Genomic DNA, 17,363 nt, shown 5'->3' with positions numbered 1-17,363 from the left:
TTAACAATACTTACCTAATTTTTTATGCAGCATATACTCATACTGTAGCAAGTTCTTTATATAACCTTTCCATTTAAAAACAGACATAGAGTCGTCAGTATCACGGCTGTCGGGACAAAATGTCGGATCGTTCACATTTGATTGTCTCAGCAGTTTTCCACGATTCGTATTAATGTTTTCCATCTCAATTTCAATAAATATTACTTAATATTATTACTAATAATCCCGATAAGTTATTTTTGATGCAATAAACAATATCGTTCTCTGAGACAGCATTCAATAGATAAATAGTTAAAACGCAAAGACAAAACATGTCCTGTCTGCTGCATTTTTTATATGTCATCGTAAAGTAAGTTGAAGTCCAATTCTTTTCTGATGTTATATGATGGGTATTTTATGTACGTTGTAATGCCATAAAATCCGCCCTAATTACCCCATCAGTGTTATATTACTAAGACGATCAACTAAGAATCCGAAGTGTGATAAAGCGATCATCAGAGTCCGAAACCATCTTCATTAAATTGTAACGTGTTTAAGTGTTGTAATTCTTAGTGATCAAGTTGTACATGTTGACTTTTGTCTGTGACAGATGCATTTCAAGCTCATTTGATTTCCATGTCACGTTAATCCAGGAAATAGATACCAGCATTAATTATTTATACAAGTTTCATTTCAACAGTATTCTGTTTATTGTTGCTTGTTGAATAAGTGATGCCATGATATTGTGCATTTTGCATAGAAACGTTCTGGTATTCCAGATTTCTTGATATGAATTTTAATCAATATGGTTTGTTGTTTTATCATTTGTATAGAATTGATAATCGTTTCAAAAACTAAGTTCAACAAACGTACTTTTAACAATGCCCATGTTGAGTTATGCTGACTACGGGTATTATTTACTTGCAAGTCAGTGGTAACTGATATGAATTGTATCAAATTATGTGACGAATCTATGTTAATTGCATGCCATTTTTGGAGGGGTTAGGGTGTCGAGTAGGGACATTTTAACTTTTTGTCTGAATGTGTGCTTTTTATTACTGTGAGTTTGCTTTAGAGGCGGGGAAGTTAAGTCGATTTGTATTTCATATCCAGCTTATGAAAAACAAATCTCCATTGATGAATATGAATATAAGTATGAGAAAAGGATGGTACCTTTCTACTAGGTATAACTCCGTAGAGCACAAACCCTTAGTGTATTTTTGCATTAACAGAAATTGAGCTAAGATAATGATAGTAGTTTAAAACAAAGATGAGTTCGATTTTGAGACTCGTCTTATGTATTTCTGGGTTTTTTATCATTGAAATTGACATTAACACTCTATTATCCGGAGCCTCCAAAGTGTTCTCCTGTGATTATCGTTATCAGGAAATTCGAACAATTTGAAGCTTTAGATATATAATCAAATACATGAGTACTTTAGTTTTCATTTCTGTAAAAATAAGACAATGCAATTTCCCATAGGAACCCCCTTTACAGATTAAACTGTGTCATCTTTACTATGAAGCTATGTATAATAATTATATCATAGCACAGAAAGATGATATACACTACTATGTTATTCAAAGATCAAAACATAGGGCCGTGCAGAATATTTTCAACAATTATATGCCCTGTACTTCTAATAGTTTAAATGTCTACCTAAACTATGTACTACTCTTCACTTTGGGTGACTGTCAAAATTCAAAATTCTCCGCACCTTTGTATCTTTGATACAAAATACCTATGAATATTATATATCTCTCCCCAAAAATGCATTGTTTGTGAAACAGTTGTATCTACAAATCAAGTGCAACCTTAAGAGATTTATAAGATCGAAGATATATTGGTAATATCATAATGCAGGTTTACCTTTTGAGGCAGGACTTGTTAATCAGGTTAACTGTGCGACAGATGACCACAAGTATGTTCCAGTGGTAGTAGCATAACATATTCTCCTTTTTCTTTTAAGACTTATATTTTTATCATCGATTTAATAATTATCACGAGCAGGAACAGATGCCACTTGAAAAAAGGAACTATTTAAATTTTCCAAGACGGTGTTCAACCAAAGTTTAACACTTTGTGTTTTTTGTTTATTGTCATTGCTTAAATTTCTTTACTGTGTACTTCTTTAAGTATAAGTTTGAATTTTGTCAGTCATGCTTTTACCATTTCAAAATCTCGAATATGTATCTTATCAAAGGTTAAAAAAATTAAATTCAATCTATGATTTATAAAAAATGTAATGTTTACGAGCTAAACGAAAGACTACGATGGTGTATAACCAAATATTAATAATTTAATTTTGACAGTTTTTGTTTCAAAAATTAACTATGGTGCTGTTGTCACTGCTATGTGTTTCATTATAATGTGATATTTATAAAATACATGCCGATTAAGTCATTTCTTCAGATTTAGTGGTAAACATAGAAATTCGAGAGTGTGAATTGACTCATCGTTTTTAATATTTAAAAAACAACATAACATTGATAATACATGAAAATAAAAATAAAAACTTTTGAAACGATTGTTTTAGCCAGCTATGCCAGATAACTCAGCATAATAAAAGTGTATGTCTCACATCACTGATTCGGCTGAAAAATGATTAGCTGGTTCGTTGATATGGACAATGGGTGGTTGACTATTTCTATTGTTCGTATTTTCGTTTGCCAGAATTGGCTTCCTCATGAGACTTGGTCTTCTTCGAAAATAACACCTGAAAAAAATTTGGAAAAGCTGTTATACAAATGATGCATGTATTTTTGGCAACACCTTTAAAAATTTTGGTCCTTAATGCTCTTAAATTTCGTACTTTATTAGGCCTTTTTAACTTTTTTGGATTCAAGCGTCACTGATGAGTCTTTTGAAGACGAAACGCGCGTCTGGCTTAAATACAAAATGTAATCCTGGTACAGTGGAGATCACTTCTAACCTCTCATTAGAACTGTCAGAATATCTGTCATAGAACTGTTCTAACCTGTCCTAGAACAGTTCTACCTAGAACAGTTCTACCCTAGAACTGTTCTAAGTAGAACTGTCAGAATCAGTTCTAGGTAGAACTGACTAAATCAGTTCTAGGTAGAACTGTCAGAATCAGTTCTAGGGTAGAACTGTCTAAATCAGTTCTAGGTAGAACTGTACAAATCAGTTCTAACCGTAGAACTGTCAGCAGAACTGACTAAATCAGTCAGGACTGTAGAACAGTTCTAAATGACGTCACTGCAGTAATTGCACTTTAGAATTTAGAAGAAATTAATCACTTCCAATTACTTTGCTATAGCAGATTTCTATATTTTTTACTGATCAAACGTTACATGTACAAATATCGAAGTGAAGAGATGGTTATCAAACTCATCGGAGAAATATTTTTATAAGATTGCATAGGAAACATCATTGTTTACGTTTCTTCGTTCCCCGTTTTTAACAGTCTCTTCATAAATATAACTCTGCATTTAATTCATGGAATTTTAATCGTAATTTACCTTGTTTGCCTTGGATTTACATTCATTTAAGATTCTATTTTGACAAATGTTCAAACGAAAATTGTACAGTGGATGAATTATGGGATATTAATGAAAAAAGTGTTGTATTATAATAATAACGTAAAAAAACTATATACTTTTGCACCATCTCGTCAATTTAGCCAGACTTATCCATAACGATTATAAATGATATCAGGGAGTCTGGAACTCAGAAAAATATACTCATCTGAACATGAATGAAACATTTGCCCCTGGACGTTCGGCTACAAACAAAATCATGCATTTTTCTTTGCCTTCTTCAAATTATATTAACAGTATACTATTCCAAAAAGAGAACTTCCCATACATGAGTGTTGGATGATGCTGTAAAATAGTTTTGTTTAAAAAAAAACCATAATGATTACAAACCTGAGACTACTATATATACTACTATATAGTAGTCTCAGCACAAACTAACGGACTTAAAAAGTCACTTTAGTGACGGTTCATTATTATGGATACAGCAGGTCTAGAGTAAATAACGGCGCGCTAAATTTTTAGATATGGTATAAATACACCTTATCGCTATTTGTCTGCCATTACTGGATATCACACAGGTTCCCGTAAAAATTTGACGTCATAAAACAAAATATCTGACGCCACAATGGAAAAGTGATTGTTGTATGCTTCAAAAGTTCAAGAGGCCGGGTCAGCCAGGATTAGCAATAAGATGTATTGTGTTCCAAAGTTGGTGTCATTTTTATCATACGATCCGTCCTGACATAGAAATATTATTGGTTTACAATGACTGAGGCCATATATATTTACATGATAAGTGTAAATAAGTTCAGTTTTGGTTGATGTGGTCAAATAATTTTGTTAAAACGACTCGGTCTGATACATAAAATTGAGAATGGAAATGGGGAATGTGCCAAAGAGACAACAACCCGACCATTGAAAAAAACAACAGCAGAAGGTCACCAACAGGTCTTCAATGTAGCGAGAAATTCCCACACCCAGAGGCGTCCTTCAGCTGGCCCCTAAACAAATATATACTAGTTCAGTGATAATGAACGCCATACTAATTTCCAAATTGTACACAAGAAACTAAAATTAAAATAATACAAGACTAACAAAGGCCAGAGGCTCCTGACTTGGGACAGGCGCAAAAATCCGGCGGGGTTAAACATGTTTGTGAGATCTCAACCCTCCCCCTATACCTCTAGCCAATGTAGAAAAGTAAACGCATAACACTACGCACATTAAAATTCAGTCCAAGAGAAGTCCAAGTCTGATGTCAGAAGATGTAACCAAAGAAAATAAACAAAATGACAATAATACATAAATAACAACAGACTACTAGCAGTTAACTGACATGCCAGCTCCAGACTTCAATTAAACTGACTGAAAGATTATGATTTCATCATATGAACATCAGGCACAATCCTTCCCGTTAGGGGTTTAGTATCATACCATCATAACATATATGAGAAGAACATAACCCGTGTCATGCCAACAACTGGTTTTTGAATAAATGTGTTTAGTTCCGATGCAAAGACCCTATAAGTGAATCACTATTAACGCCAAAATATGCAATCTTTAATGACCTGACAACAGTATCGTAACTATATCCCTTCTTAATAAGTCTATTCAAAGGTTTTGTTAGTTTTTGAGGTGAATACTGACACCTTTGTGCTTTATAAAGAATATTTCCATAAAAAATTGGATGTGAAATACCTGAACGTATAAGAAGTCTGCATGTTGAGCTATATTTACGAATGATGTCCTTCCTTTACCGATGATAAAATTTAGTAAATGTTTTAACTAGTTCGTGATATCGAAAACCCTGGTGTAATAATTTTTCAGTAATACATAAATTTCTCTCGTTAAAATCTAAAACATTGTTACATACACGAGCGAATCGTACAAGTTGAAATATATAAACACCGTAAGATGGTGACAAGGGAACGTCACCATCTAAAAATGGATAATTAACGATAGGAAATGAAAAATCATCTCTTTTATCATAAATTTTAGTATTCAGCTTTCCGTTAGTGATATAGATATCAAGATCAAGGAAAGGACAGTGGTCATTGTTAGTATTAGCTTTATTTAAAGTAAGTTCAGCAGGATAAATTTCTTTAATATACATACTGAAGTCGTCATTATTGAGAGCCAAAATATCATCCAAATATCGAAACTACTGAAATTTGTTTACAATTCAATATTTTGAATAAAAAGAGGACTTGCAGAAAATTGCTGGTACTCTAAATTGATGTGGAAATTTTTTTGTAGCCAATGTGTTACAATATTGCTGTCATTTGAATTATACAAGCCATCGTGATATGTAACTATAAGTGATAATTCAGGGGCGAATCCAGCCATTTGAAAAAGGGGGGGGGGGTCCCAACCCAGGACAAAGGGGGGGGGGGGGGGGGTTCCAACTACATGTCCCCATTCAAATGCATTGATCGTTTAAAAAAAGGGGGGGTCCAACCCCCGGAACCCTCCCCCTGGATTCGACAATGGTGATTTACTATGCGGCTATATATATATATTAAGATTTACATTATAAAGTGTAAATATGGTCAGTTTTGGTTGATGCTGTCACATATGGTCAGTTTTGGTTGATGCTGTCAAATATAAAAAAAGAAGATGTGGTATGATTGCCAATGAGACAACTATCCACAAAAGACCAAAATGACATAGACATTAACAACTATAGGTCACCGTACGGCCTTCAACAATGAGCAAAGCCCATACCGCATAGTAAGCTATAAATATGGTCAGTTTTCATGGTTTTGGGTAATGCAGACAAATAATTTTGTTATATCCATGAGTCAGTCTGAGATATCAAAACTACTGAAATTAGTTTACGATTTAAAATTTTGATTAAAAAGAGGACATGCTGGCACTATAAACCGATGCGAGCATAATTTTGTTTTCCAATATTGCTTTCATTCATATTAAACAATCCATCCTCATTGATCCTCCTATAAAAATATAAGCTCGTGCAATATAAAATTCTACTCGGAACAATATTCCCCAATATTTATGCAATAACCCTATAATATAGATCATTTGTATTATCATGATTATACACTCCATCCTTACATAAAAATATTACAGATTTACTATGCGACTATAAGAGTTGCATAAAAAAGAGCAAATATGGTCAGTTTTGGTTGATAAGGTCAAATATGGTCAGTTTTGGTTGATACTGTCAAATATGGTCAGTTTTGATTGATGCAGACAAATAATTTTGTTACATGCGTCAGTCTGAGGTATGAAAACTACTGATATTTGTTTCTGGTGCGATATTTTGAATAAAAATATAGTGAGTTCGTGGTCTAGTGGTTCAAACCGATGGCTACAATGTTGAAGGTCACTCGGGGTGCTAAAAATATCAGTACATCAGAAGGGTAATTTTCACCCTCTCACACACATCTCTGGTACCCAGACCGGAGTTTAAACTAGAATGGGTACTTAGGGGGCCTCGGTTGGTCAAAGGTGTCCCCTTCTTTGACCTGGAGATCAATCTTCTGATATCTCTTCGGTTTGTCTGTTTCCACCGAGTGGCCCGGTGGTTCTCTCCGAGTACTTCGGCTGCCTCCACCATAATAACAGACTTCCCGGTGTCCTACACGCTTCCTTGGGCGGTGTTGGGTGGGGATTGTTCTGGTGGTGGGATAATATTGTATAGGACACATCTCCATTAATCCTTAGGGAGTGTACATGGATCCGCTGTACCCTTGCAGTCAATCAAGGGGTGCGTCTAAATTGGCGGAATCTCGGAGTACATACATACATACTCGTAAACTGATATTATATTGGTTAATGAGGTCCGATAATTTTGTTATGTGATAACGAGCCATCCTGACTCCCGGAATAACAAATGTAAAACAATTCAAATAATAATGCCCCCCCCCCTAATACTAACGGCCTAATTTATGTACAAAAAATGAAAGAAAAAAAAATAATTTATGTGACACATCAACAAAAGAAAATCACTGAATTACATGCTCCTGGCTTGGAACAGGCACATACATGCAGAATATGGCGTGGTTAACAGGTTAAACATGTTCTCTTGCCGATTATAAATCTGAAATAAAACCGGCAAAATAGCAAAACTCTATATAATTTAAATCGCTTTTTTACCCAAGCCTTTATATTAAGGCAAAGAGTTCTTAAAACTTATAAATCAACTCTAGCCGTAGAATTTATAAACAATTTAAGCCGTAGAATTTATAAATCAATTTTAGCCGTAGAACTTATAAATCAATTCTGGCCGTAGAATTTATAAAAATCAACTCTAGCCGTAGAATTAGAAATCAATTCTAATCGTAGAACTGTTCTAGAAGTAGAACTGACCAAATATTTGGTCAGTTCTAGCTAGAACTGTCTAAAACTGTTCTAGGGTAGAACTGTCAGAATCAGTTCTAGGTAGAACTGTCCAAATCAGTTCTAGGTAGAACTGACCAAATCAGTTCTAGCTAGAACAGTTCTAACCTAGAACTGACTAAAAGGTGTCAGGCTGACAGTTCTACGTACTGTTCTAGAACAGTTCTCCTGACAGATTTAATGAGAGGTTAGAAGTGATCTCCACTGTATCTATGATGAGTGTATTTACCACCACTGGATCGATGACACTGCTGGTGGAGTTTAAATTCCCCGAGGATAATACCAGCCCAGTAGTTAACACTTTCTGTGCTGACATGAATTATCATTAATATGGTCATATTCACAAATTAACTGTTTAAAAAATTTTGAATTTTTTAAATACTATGACTTTTCTACCTCAGGACTTAATTACCTAAGCTCTATTTGCAAAACTTTTAGGAATTTTGGTCCTCAATGCTCTTTAATTTCGTACTTTTTTGGCCTTTTAAACTGTTTTTGGATTCTACCGTAATTGTTGAGTTTTTTGTAGACGAAACGCACGTTTGGCGTAAATACAAAATGTAATCCTAGTTTCTATGATGAATTTATTTACAACCACTTGGTCGATGCCACTGCTGGTGGAGTTTTAATTCCCCGAAGGTATCCCCAGCCCAGTAGTCAACACTTTCTGTGCTGACATGAATTATCGTTGATATGGTCATATTTAAAAATTGCTGTTTACAAAACTTTTGAATTTTTTAAATACTAAGGCCTCATGAATAGATTACCCTGGCTGTATTGACATAACGTTTAGACATCTTGGTCCTCAATGCTCTCCAATTTCGTACTTTATTTGGCCTTTGAAACTTTTTTGGATTCAAGCGTCACTGATGAGTCCTTTGTAGACGAAACGTGCGTCTGGCGTAAATACAAAATTTAATCCTGGTATCTATGATGAGTTTATTAAATAAAATAGGGATAAAATTACAAGACAGAAACAATCGTTATCTAATTCAGTCCTACAATTTGTGTTTAAACTTATCAGGAAAGCCATGAATTGTAAGTCTTTAATTGTTTCGTAAAGGACTTTTCCTTTAGGTAATGTAGTGTTGTTTAGAGATCTTCGACAGGATCAGTCAAAGGAGTAGGTCAAGTAAGACCCCTTTTTGGCCCCAACAAATAGCAGTTTTACAAAATTGTCAAAATGTTAACCTTTTAATTATTTATTCGAAAGTAGAATGCTTCAGCTACATAAATATGGTCTGTTTTTGACAATACAATGCACATATATCGAGTACTAGTATCATTAAGTCATGTTAAATAACTTAAATCTTCACAATTTTAGCATTCGAGTTAAATTTTAGACGGTTTCCGTCTTAAATGAAAGTGGTCGCATTTGTGTTCATTCTTAATATTGAAATGTAAGTTTTATTTGATGATAATACATAACATACATAAAGGTTGAGGATGAACACGGATGCGGCCACTTTTATTTTTGACAAAAAAAAAAAAACATCTACAAAGTAACATTTTTTGGCATATTTGATAGATTTTCCATATTTAAGGTAGATGGGGTGTCTAAACTATAATCCATAGAATTATTTAATAATAATTTGCCAAAATGTAGTTTATATCATGTTTTTAAAAATTATAATAAAAAAATGGGTCACGGGGCTTATTTTGGTGTTCAAAATTGACAAATTTTGTATAGATTCTGCATAGAAAACCCAGTTTTCTGCAATAAACCTTAAACTACACCATAAGATTTTGAGATAACATATGAGAAGATAGCTTTAATAGTATGCTTTCAGTTAAGAAAAAGAAAAAAATGGGGTCACCGGACCCGTTTTCTTGCTACATTATAAAATTGGTAAATTCCTAACACATTCTATTGTAAAAGTACCTTAATCTGAATTATCAGCCCTTGCATTTGAGTTGCCTTCCCTTATGTGCCAAAGTTGGACAAAATTTTTCTGCTTTTTTTTAAAATACAACCATAAATATGATAAAACATGTAATTTTCTATATTGAAGAAAAAATGTTCTTACACATGAAGTAGCTACTACTCTAAAAATTTGCACATTCAATTAAAGATCTAGAGCTTGTTTTCTGGTATTTCCAAATCCAATATGGAGGAAGACACTCTATCTATCTTCTGCTAACCGACCGTACAAGGGCCGTATAGCCAGTCAAGGTCGTTAAAAAATTCTATTTGTTGTACCTTCAACTTAAATCGAAGCGTTTAAATGACTAAATCGATTAAAGTATTTTACATACATTAATTGGGACAAATGAAATAGACACTCAAGTGTTTAAAAAGTGTCAACAATGACAAACAGAGTATCTATCAACTAATTAAGGGAGCTACCATTTGATTTTTATGGGGGGGGGGGGGGATGGGTCTAGGATGAAAAATGTTGTCCTGCATTTTTTTTTAGCTGTAATCTCTGTCCTGCCTTTTTATTTTTCACTCTGGTCGGTCATGCCTTTTTTTTTAGTTTATCCTGACTTTTTTTTACCTAAATTGTCGTCCTGACTTTCTTTTTTTTGCAAGTGTCTCATCCTGCCTTTTTTTTTACTCAAAACTCCTGTCCTGCCTATTTTTTTTCAAATTTCATCCTAGCCCCACCCCCCCCCCCCCCATAAAAATCAAATGGTAGCTCCCTAATGTGTAAATGGAATTACATACAAAAGCTTTGTGTTATACATACCAGACGATAGTACCCACAATGAGAACACCAAACACAACAACTAAACTGACAGCTATTAAAACTTTAGTATTGCCTCCACCACATTTAAAATTGCCCTTTTCATTACAATCGGTTACTTCGTCTGACGCCTCTGAAATTAAAAGAATGTATGTGTGTGATTATCTTGTATATGGTTTCATTTTTATGTATATATCTATCTCCTATCAACTTAACATATTGATATCTTGTTGATTTTTACGTGAAATATAGATTAAAAATAATTAGGAAACGATTGTGTCAATTTTCCCATAAAATGTGTGAAAGAGATATAAAAAAGAGTTTACTGGTTGTTCTTGTTTTTCCTCTTACATGCGTTTATGTTAAACACATTTATTTGCAAAAGAACTTTCAGTGCTCTTTTGACTGCCAATTTATCCAAATAGTAGAATATTCAGGAAATCTGTGGCATAACAAAATATAAATACCTAATATATTTATGCAAAGGCTCAAGTTTGTTTTACGGATATGTTGACAGCATACTACATAGACTTGGTTGAATGTTCATTTTGTTTTATAAAAGTTTTGAATTTTCTAATTTTTCTGGTGATAATTTAAAGAATACCGAGTTCTAATCATAAGTGATTTTTGTTATTACAGTTTTCTCCCTTTGCTCAACAAGTCAAAGTTTTGACTTGTAAATATGATGTCCTCAAACACACGACTTTCTTTTACATGTTTAAATCACCGATGTATGCCTTAAATTACACACTTATATTATACAGCGATTGAAATTGTGAGAATGATTTTCTTACTGAGTTCAATATGCTTTCAATTGTTGTTTTTATTTTATTTTAGAAAGAATGGTCTTTAATTGTATAACCTGTATGATTGTTTTTTTTTCTACTACACACACGTATCTCTAACGCCTTAAAATATAATCTGTAATAAAGCAATCTTGGAAATCAAGCAGTTCTTTACTTTAGAAAATTCAACTTGCTTTACCTAAAGCAATGCATGAAATGTAGAACACTTTTCCTGAAGTAAGCGCCTTAAAATGTAAGTACAAATGTAGAAAGAAGTAAGATGTTACGACATTTGAATTCGTTTCAACGCAACCATGTCAAGTATGTGTTTGAGATAAAAATCTGTAACAATACTCATGTGTTGAAAGTTTGTTTAAGATATACTATGAGCATCTCAAAACAAACTAAACAAAAATGGTCATAATGAGAAACTATAAATACATGTACATGAAAGAGGTTTTAAAAAAATGTGACAGTTTTCCAAATGACCGCATACCTATCCCATCGAACTAGAGATAAAGAATACTACAGATGCAGCTAAGTCTGTCTCATATCTTGACGGTCGACGGTCGGTTAAAAACAAAACTTTACGACAAAAGAGATTATTTCGGCTCCCAAATTGTGAACTTTCCATTTTTATGTAGCAACATTCCAGCAGCGTCTGCATACGGAGTATATATCTCCCAATTGATACAATATGCCCGGGCTTGTATTTCCTGTCATGATTTCCTTGCAGGTGATTGCACTCACAAGGAAGCTATTAAAACAAGAGTTCCAAATGGTGAAGTTGAAATCGCCTCTTCGTAAATTTTACGGACCGCCATCACGAGTTGGTTGACCGTTATGGAATAACCGTTTCACAGATGATATCGGATATGTTTCTTATGTCGAAACTACAATACCCTGCCCTTTTCAGAATGTGTCCTACCGAATTATACTATTTACCGGATTTGCAATAAAATATGCAACACGACGGGTGCCACATGTGGAGCAGGATCTGCTTACCCTTCCGGAGCACATGAAATCACCCTCAGTTTTTAGTGGGTTTTGTGTTGCTTAGTCTTCAGTTTTCTATGTTGCGTCTTCTGTACTGTTATTCGTCTATTTGTCTTTTTAATTTTAGCCATGGCGTTGTCAGTTTATTTTCTATCTATGAGTTTGACCTTCCCTTTGGTATCTTTCGTCCCTCTTTTAAAACTATTTAGATGCATTTATTATCTCCATTGTATAGTCATTCAATGGCTAATTTTTTAATAAACACAAACGATGGTTGTTTGATATGACAATCAAAAAGAACGGATATGCTTCAAGACTTATTCTTTTTTTTTTCGAGAGGAGAAATTTGTTGAACCAATTTTGCAGACATAGTTTCAACTATTGAATGCCAGTTACGATTCGGAAGTAGATTTTGGTTAGTTTCAAACCTAGTACAGATTGTTTCCATTATGATAAAATTGAGAAAACGGAAATGGGGAATATGTCAAAGAGACAACAACCCGACCATACGACAGACAATAGCCGAAGATCTCTAATAGGCCTTAAACGCAGCGAGAAAATACTGCACCCTAAGGTGGTCCTTACCTGGACCCTAGATAAAATTGTGTACCAGTTTAGTGAAAATGGACGTCACACTAAACCCCAAAACATATACCTCAAATTAAAAAGAGCATACAAGACTAACTAACAAAGGCCAGAGACTACTGACTTGGGACAGGCGCAAAATGCGGCGGGGTTAAACATGTTCTGTGAAATCTCAACCTCCTCCCTTTGTACCTCTAGCCAATGAAGAATAAAGAAACCATATACAAAAAAAAAAAAAAAAAAAACATTTATGTATAGGAATATTTACAAATGTACATGTACTTCATGTACTACAAAGATTAACTATTATGACAAGTTTAAATGTAATTGGACTAATCTTAAGATTATGTTCAATAAAGGAATATTTGTTGTAATCCGTTGACCCTCCATAAAAGGTGAATATATACTATATACGAGGAAGACGGTGTTGATTAAATAGATTTTTTTAAAACTTCAATATGACCAATATTTGATATGAATTTCATGATTTTCTTTCGATCTCTCTTGGAATTACTACATGACTGTACTAATTTAAAATTCTCCCTTTGATAACGTCTGCATTATAGCAACATAAACGATTTGACTATGCTAATAGTTTTAAGGTATTAACTTACTAAAACAGTACGCTTGATAACAACCATATATAAATGTCAACTTGTAAACTCTGAAGTCTCCACAATTTTTCACTTGTATGGCATATGTTCTGTTACAACAGTTTCCCGGTGTTACTTGGCAAACATTCCTATCAACGATACCCTCACTTGTTTCTGGTATACTGCCTGGTGGAACAAATCATAGCAAAATATATTAGGAAACAACAAAAACAAGAAACGGTCACTAATGGAAAGTTCGCACCTTTTATGGAATTTTAGTACAGACTTGTAATGGATTTAACATTAGGAACTTTATTTTGCAGACTTGAGAAAGTAATATATTGTATCCTGCAATCAGCTAACTCTTGTTCAAACAACATGTACACAAGTGCATTTTGTTTTATATATACACTTTTAAATTAATCTTTAAAAAAGTTTTATTCTGGTTGAAATATTAAATATCTTGTTGTGTTCAAGCTTTTATTGCTTTTGTGTTTTGTGTTTTTACTTTTTCTTACATTGATTGTTATGATTTGTTTGTCATCCTCTGTATTATGCTCTTGTCCTGAACATAATTATGTATACAAGGACAAGATGATCGAAGTAAACTTCATTAAGCATCACAACCATCACAGACATTAATCATTATTTACTTAATTTCCTGATAATACCAGCTGCAGAGAGGATAAATGTGTATCACCATGCTTACACTTTTGTTTTAGAATGAGTTGAGTACAATATGATCAAGCAAAGCTGTACCCAGATTGCCATACCATCATGACCAGTTAATTAATTGATTGTTTCGTCACAAACAAACTAACTAATTGTAACTTCTATTATAAAAATATTTAGTGTCATTGGATGAAGGAGAATTATGCATGCATATAAGTAAAAACAATGTTACCGTCCATCCATAGCGGATACACTGTTCCACAAGTTCCGAACGTAACACATTCGGTATATATATCTTCACCGGTCTTTTCATCTATTTTGTACCAAATGGGATTTAAATTGGCGTCACAAAACGGCACATCCAAGATATTGCGCGATATTGTTCCTGTTCCAGAGTCTGAACATGGATCCTGTCCTAGAATTGCAAGAAAATTTATAATAAAGATAACAGTTTATGTATTGCATGCGTCAAAGGCACTTTCTGGAGTTACCAACATCAAACACTCTCAGATATGACTAAGCATTTGAAGGTGTAATACCACCATTGATTTTCCCCTATTAGTCTTTGTTAAATTTGCACTTTTCAAAACAATGTGCAGAATTTATATTTGTTTCAAATAAAGAAATACTTGGCATTGCATTGAATTCAAGAAAATAACCATCACTGGAAGTTAACCCTTATTTAATCTGTGTACAAGGTTTAGTAACCATGTAACCTCAAGTTTACAAAATATTTCATAGAAATCCCAAATAAAAAAAATAATGATGCTTTGAAATACACAAGACATATGTTTATGACACAGAAAATTTTTACTGCAAGAAAATGTAGGATTAATTACCTACAACTGTCAAATTCAAGGGAATTTTTTTTTATAGGCATCACTTTTTGTACAAAAATCTCCAAAGAGCATGATTGGTTCTCCTGGAATTTTTTGTAGATCTTGCATCAATGCTTTTTTTTTAATGAATTGGTTTTTGGCATGCTTTTTTAGTTGTGTGCATATAAATAGAGAACAATGCATGGCAAAATCCGTATCATATGGCGTATCATCCCGAGATACCAATATCAGCCCGAGGGCCTTACGGCATGTGATACGGATTTTGCCATGTTTCATACTCTTTATCATATATTTCAACAGGAGAACTTATTTCTGATCCCTAGCACCTGGGTTACCCTCAGTTCTACTTTTGTTTTGTTTTAAAGCTTTAAAAGAACTGCTCAATTACTCATCCGAAGCACCTGGGTTACCTTACAATTGCGTTCTATTTTTTTAAAAATATTTTTTATTGTATTTTGTGTGTATTTTGTATGGTATTTCCATTGAGTTCTTTTATATATAGTTGCATTTCATGTGCAACAAGTTATGAAAACTCGACGTTTGTGACGTCACATGTACAAAAATGACGTCATTCAATAAATTGCGTCACGCCCGAACGACCGTTCAGTTAGGACCCAAATAGTACCAATGCAAATATAAGGTAAAAGTCCGAGTCAGCCTTTTCCCGCCATATTTTATAAATCTAAGGAAAAATATTTCTTGAGAAACCTACATAAATTAAAACGGGCTTCATGTAAAAATGAGAGAAAAAAAAAATGAGTAGGGGTGTAATAAAGGGTAGAGGTATGATAAAGGATAAGCATCATAGTTGCACGATATGGATTGAACAACAGGCTATTTGTCAAAATATTCAAAACTACTGTATTAACTGCTAAATATATGATAAAGTAAAATTATAATCGGTTGTCCTATCCAATATTGAAACATGTATTGTAAACTGAAACATATGATACTCTGATTGTTCGTTTCAGTCGAGGAAAACCACACATAGATCTAGCCATTTTCTATTTTGGCAGTCATGTTTAAAACAAGAGGCTCCCAAGAGCTTTAATCTATCTCCTTGCATTGTTTGTGTAGATCTTACATCAATTATTATTATTTGATGTTTAATCTACACAATTTAAACTTTTCTCTTTTTATCATGCTTTCGGTAAATAAAAACTTAACCAAAATTGCAAGGCAATAATTTCTATAGATGATCAATTGATGATTTCGGTCAAGTTGGCGTATTTAGATATAAGAATATGTGGTATGAGTGCCAATGAGACAACATCTCTATCCAAGTCACAATTAGTAAAAAAATTAAACCAATATAGGCAAAAGTACGGCCTTCAACATGGCTCATTCTAATAAGCAAGTTATAAATGACTCTAAAACGACTAGTGTGAAACCATTCAAACCAGAATACCCACAGTCTAATCTATATAAAAACGAAAAGCAAGAAACACCTATAAACCACATATTCAACAAACGATAACCACTGAACAACAGATTCCTCCTGACTTAAGACAGGTGTAAACAAATGCAGCCATTTAAACGTTTAAACAAGTGCCAATCTTCACCCGGCCTAACCTGACGTAGTGGTATACATGTACATTACAATAACAAAAGACACACTATAAAGTATCAATTGAAATGGCTTAACTCAATCAAAAACATGTCGTGGTTCTAACTTTGTCAAACCTTTATTTTGCTATGTTAAATTCTCTGATATTATAATAGTTTCTGTAACAACTAATTCTAATAACAATACAGTTTGTCCCAAATTAAAGTAGAAAAAGAGCAGATGAGATTTTTAAAATTTAATAGTTTTGTCTACAAAAAAGCCATACATAATAATTAACTGTGTTCTCGGGTCATAACACAGCCGCTAACCTGCAAACAAGGAAAATTACAGTCGGGCGTATTAAAATAATACATTATCCAGCATATTTACTGACAGAATGTTTAAATGATTTCATTTTCTTTTTAGATAAAGCTACAAGTTTCAGTGAACAGAAAATTCTGGTAAAATGGACAATCACGATTAAAAATATAAATATTTTGCAAATAAACAATTGCTAGTTACTTACCGAACGTATAAGGGAATACCAAGCAGACAATTATCCAAAACATTGTTTTATTCGATTTAACTGTTTCACTAATTTGCGATTAAAGATTTAATCAAATCTTTTATTTGAAAGATTAATTTAATAATAAATACTCATGACCTTTTTATGGCCGACTTATATAACCTGTTTAATTTGTTTCACAAAACTTCTTTGGAAAAATAAATTATGAAAGTTATAAGAAAAATATGCATCTAATAATTAAATAGAGGAACAAGATAATACAAAACTGAAATATTATTAAGGAATGACTGTA

General features: G+C 33.3%; 1 long non-coding RNA gene across 1 annotated transcript; it reads right to left on the bottom strand.

The window, feature by feature from the left end:
* Positions 1-2,421: 2,421 nt before the first annotated feature.
* LOC143071228 (uncharacterized) lies at positions 2,422-17,163 on the bottom strand. The gene is made up of 5 exons (XR_012976835.1): positions 17,072-17,163; positions 14,393-14,575; positions 13,510-13,674; positions 10,533-10,662; positions 2,422-2,696 (listed from the first exon to the last, which is right to left on the bottom strand). It is a non-coding gene; the product is annotated as an uncharacterized LOC143071228 (long non-coding RNA).
* Positions 17,164-17,363: the final 200 nt, after the last annotated feature.

This window comes from Mytilus galloprovincialis, chromosome 1 (assembly GCF_965363235.1).
Source record: "Mytilus galloprovincialis chromosome 1, xbMytGall1.hap1.1, whole genome shotgun sequence".
NCBI classification, from domain to species: Eukaryota; Metazoa; Mollusca; class Bivalvia; order Mytilida; family Mytilidae; genus Mytilus; species Mytilus galloprovincialis.
This window is presented reverse-complemented; position numbering and strand designations above follow the sequence as displayed.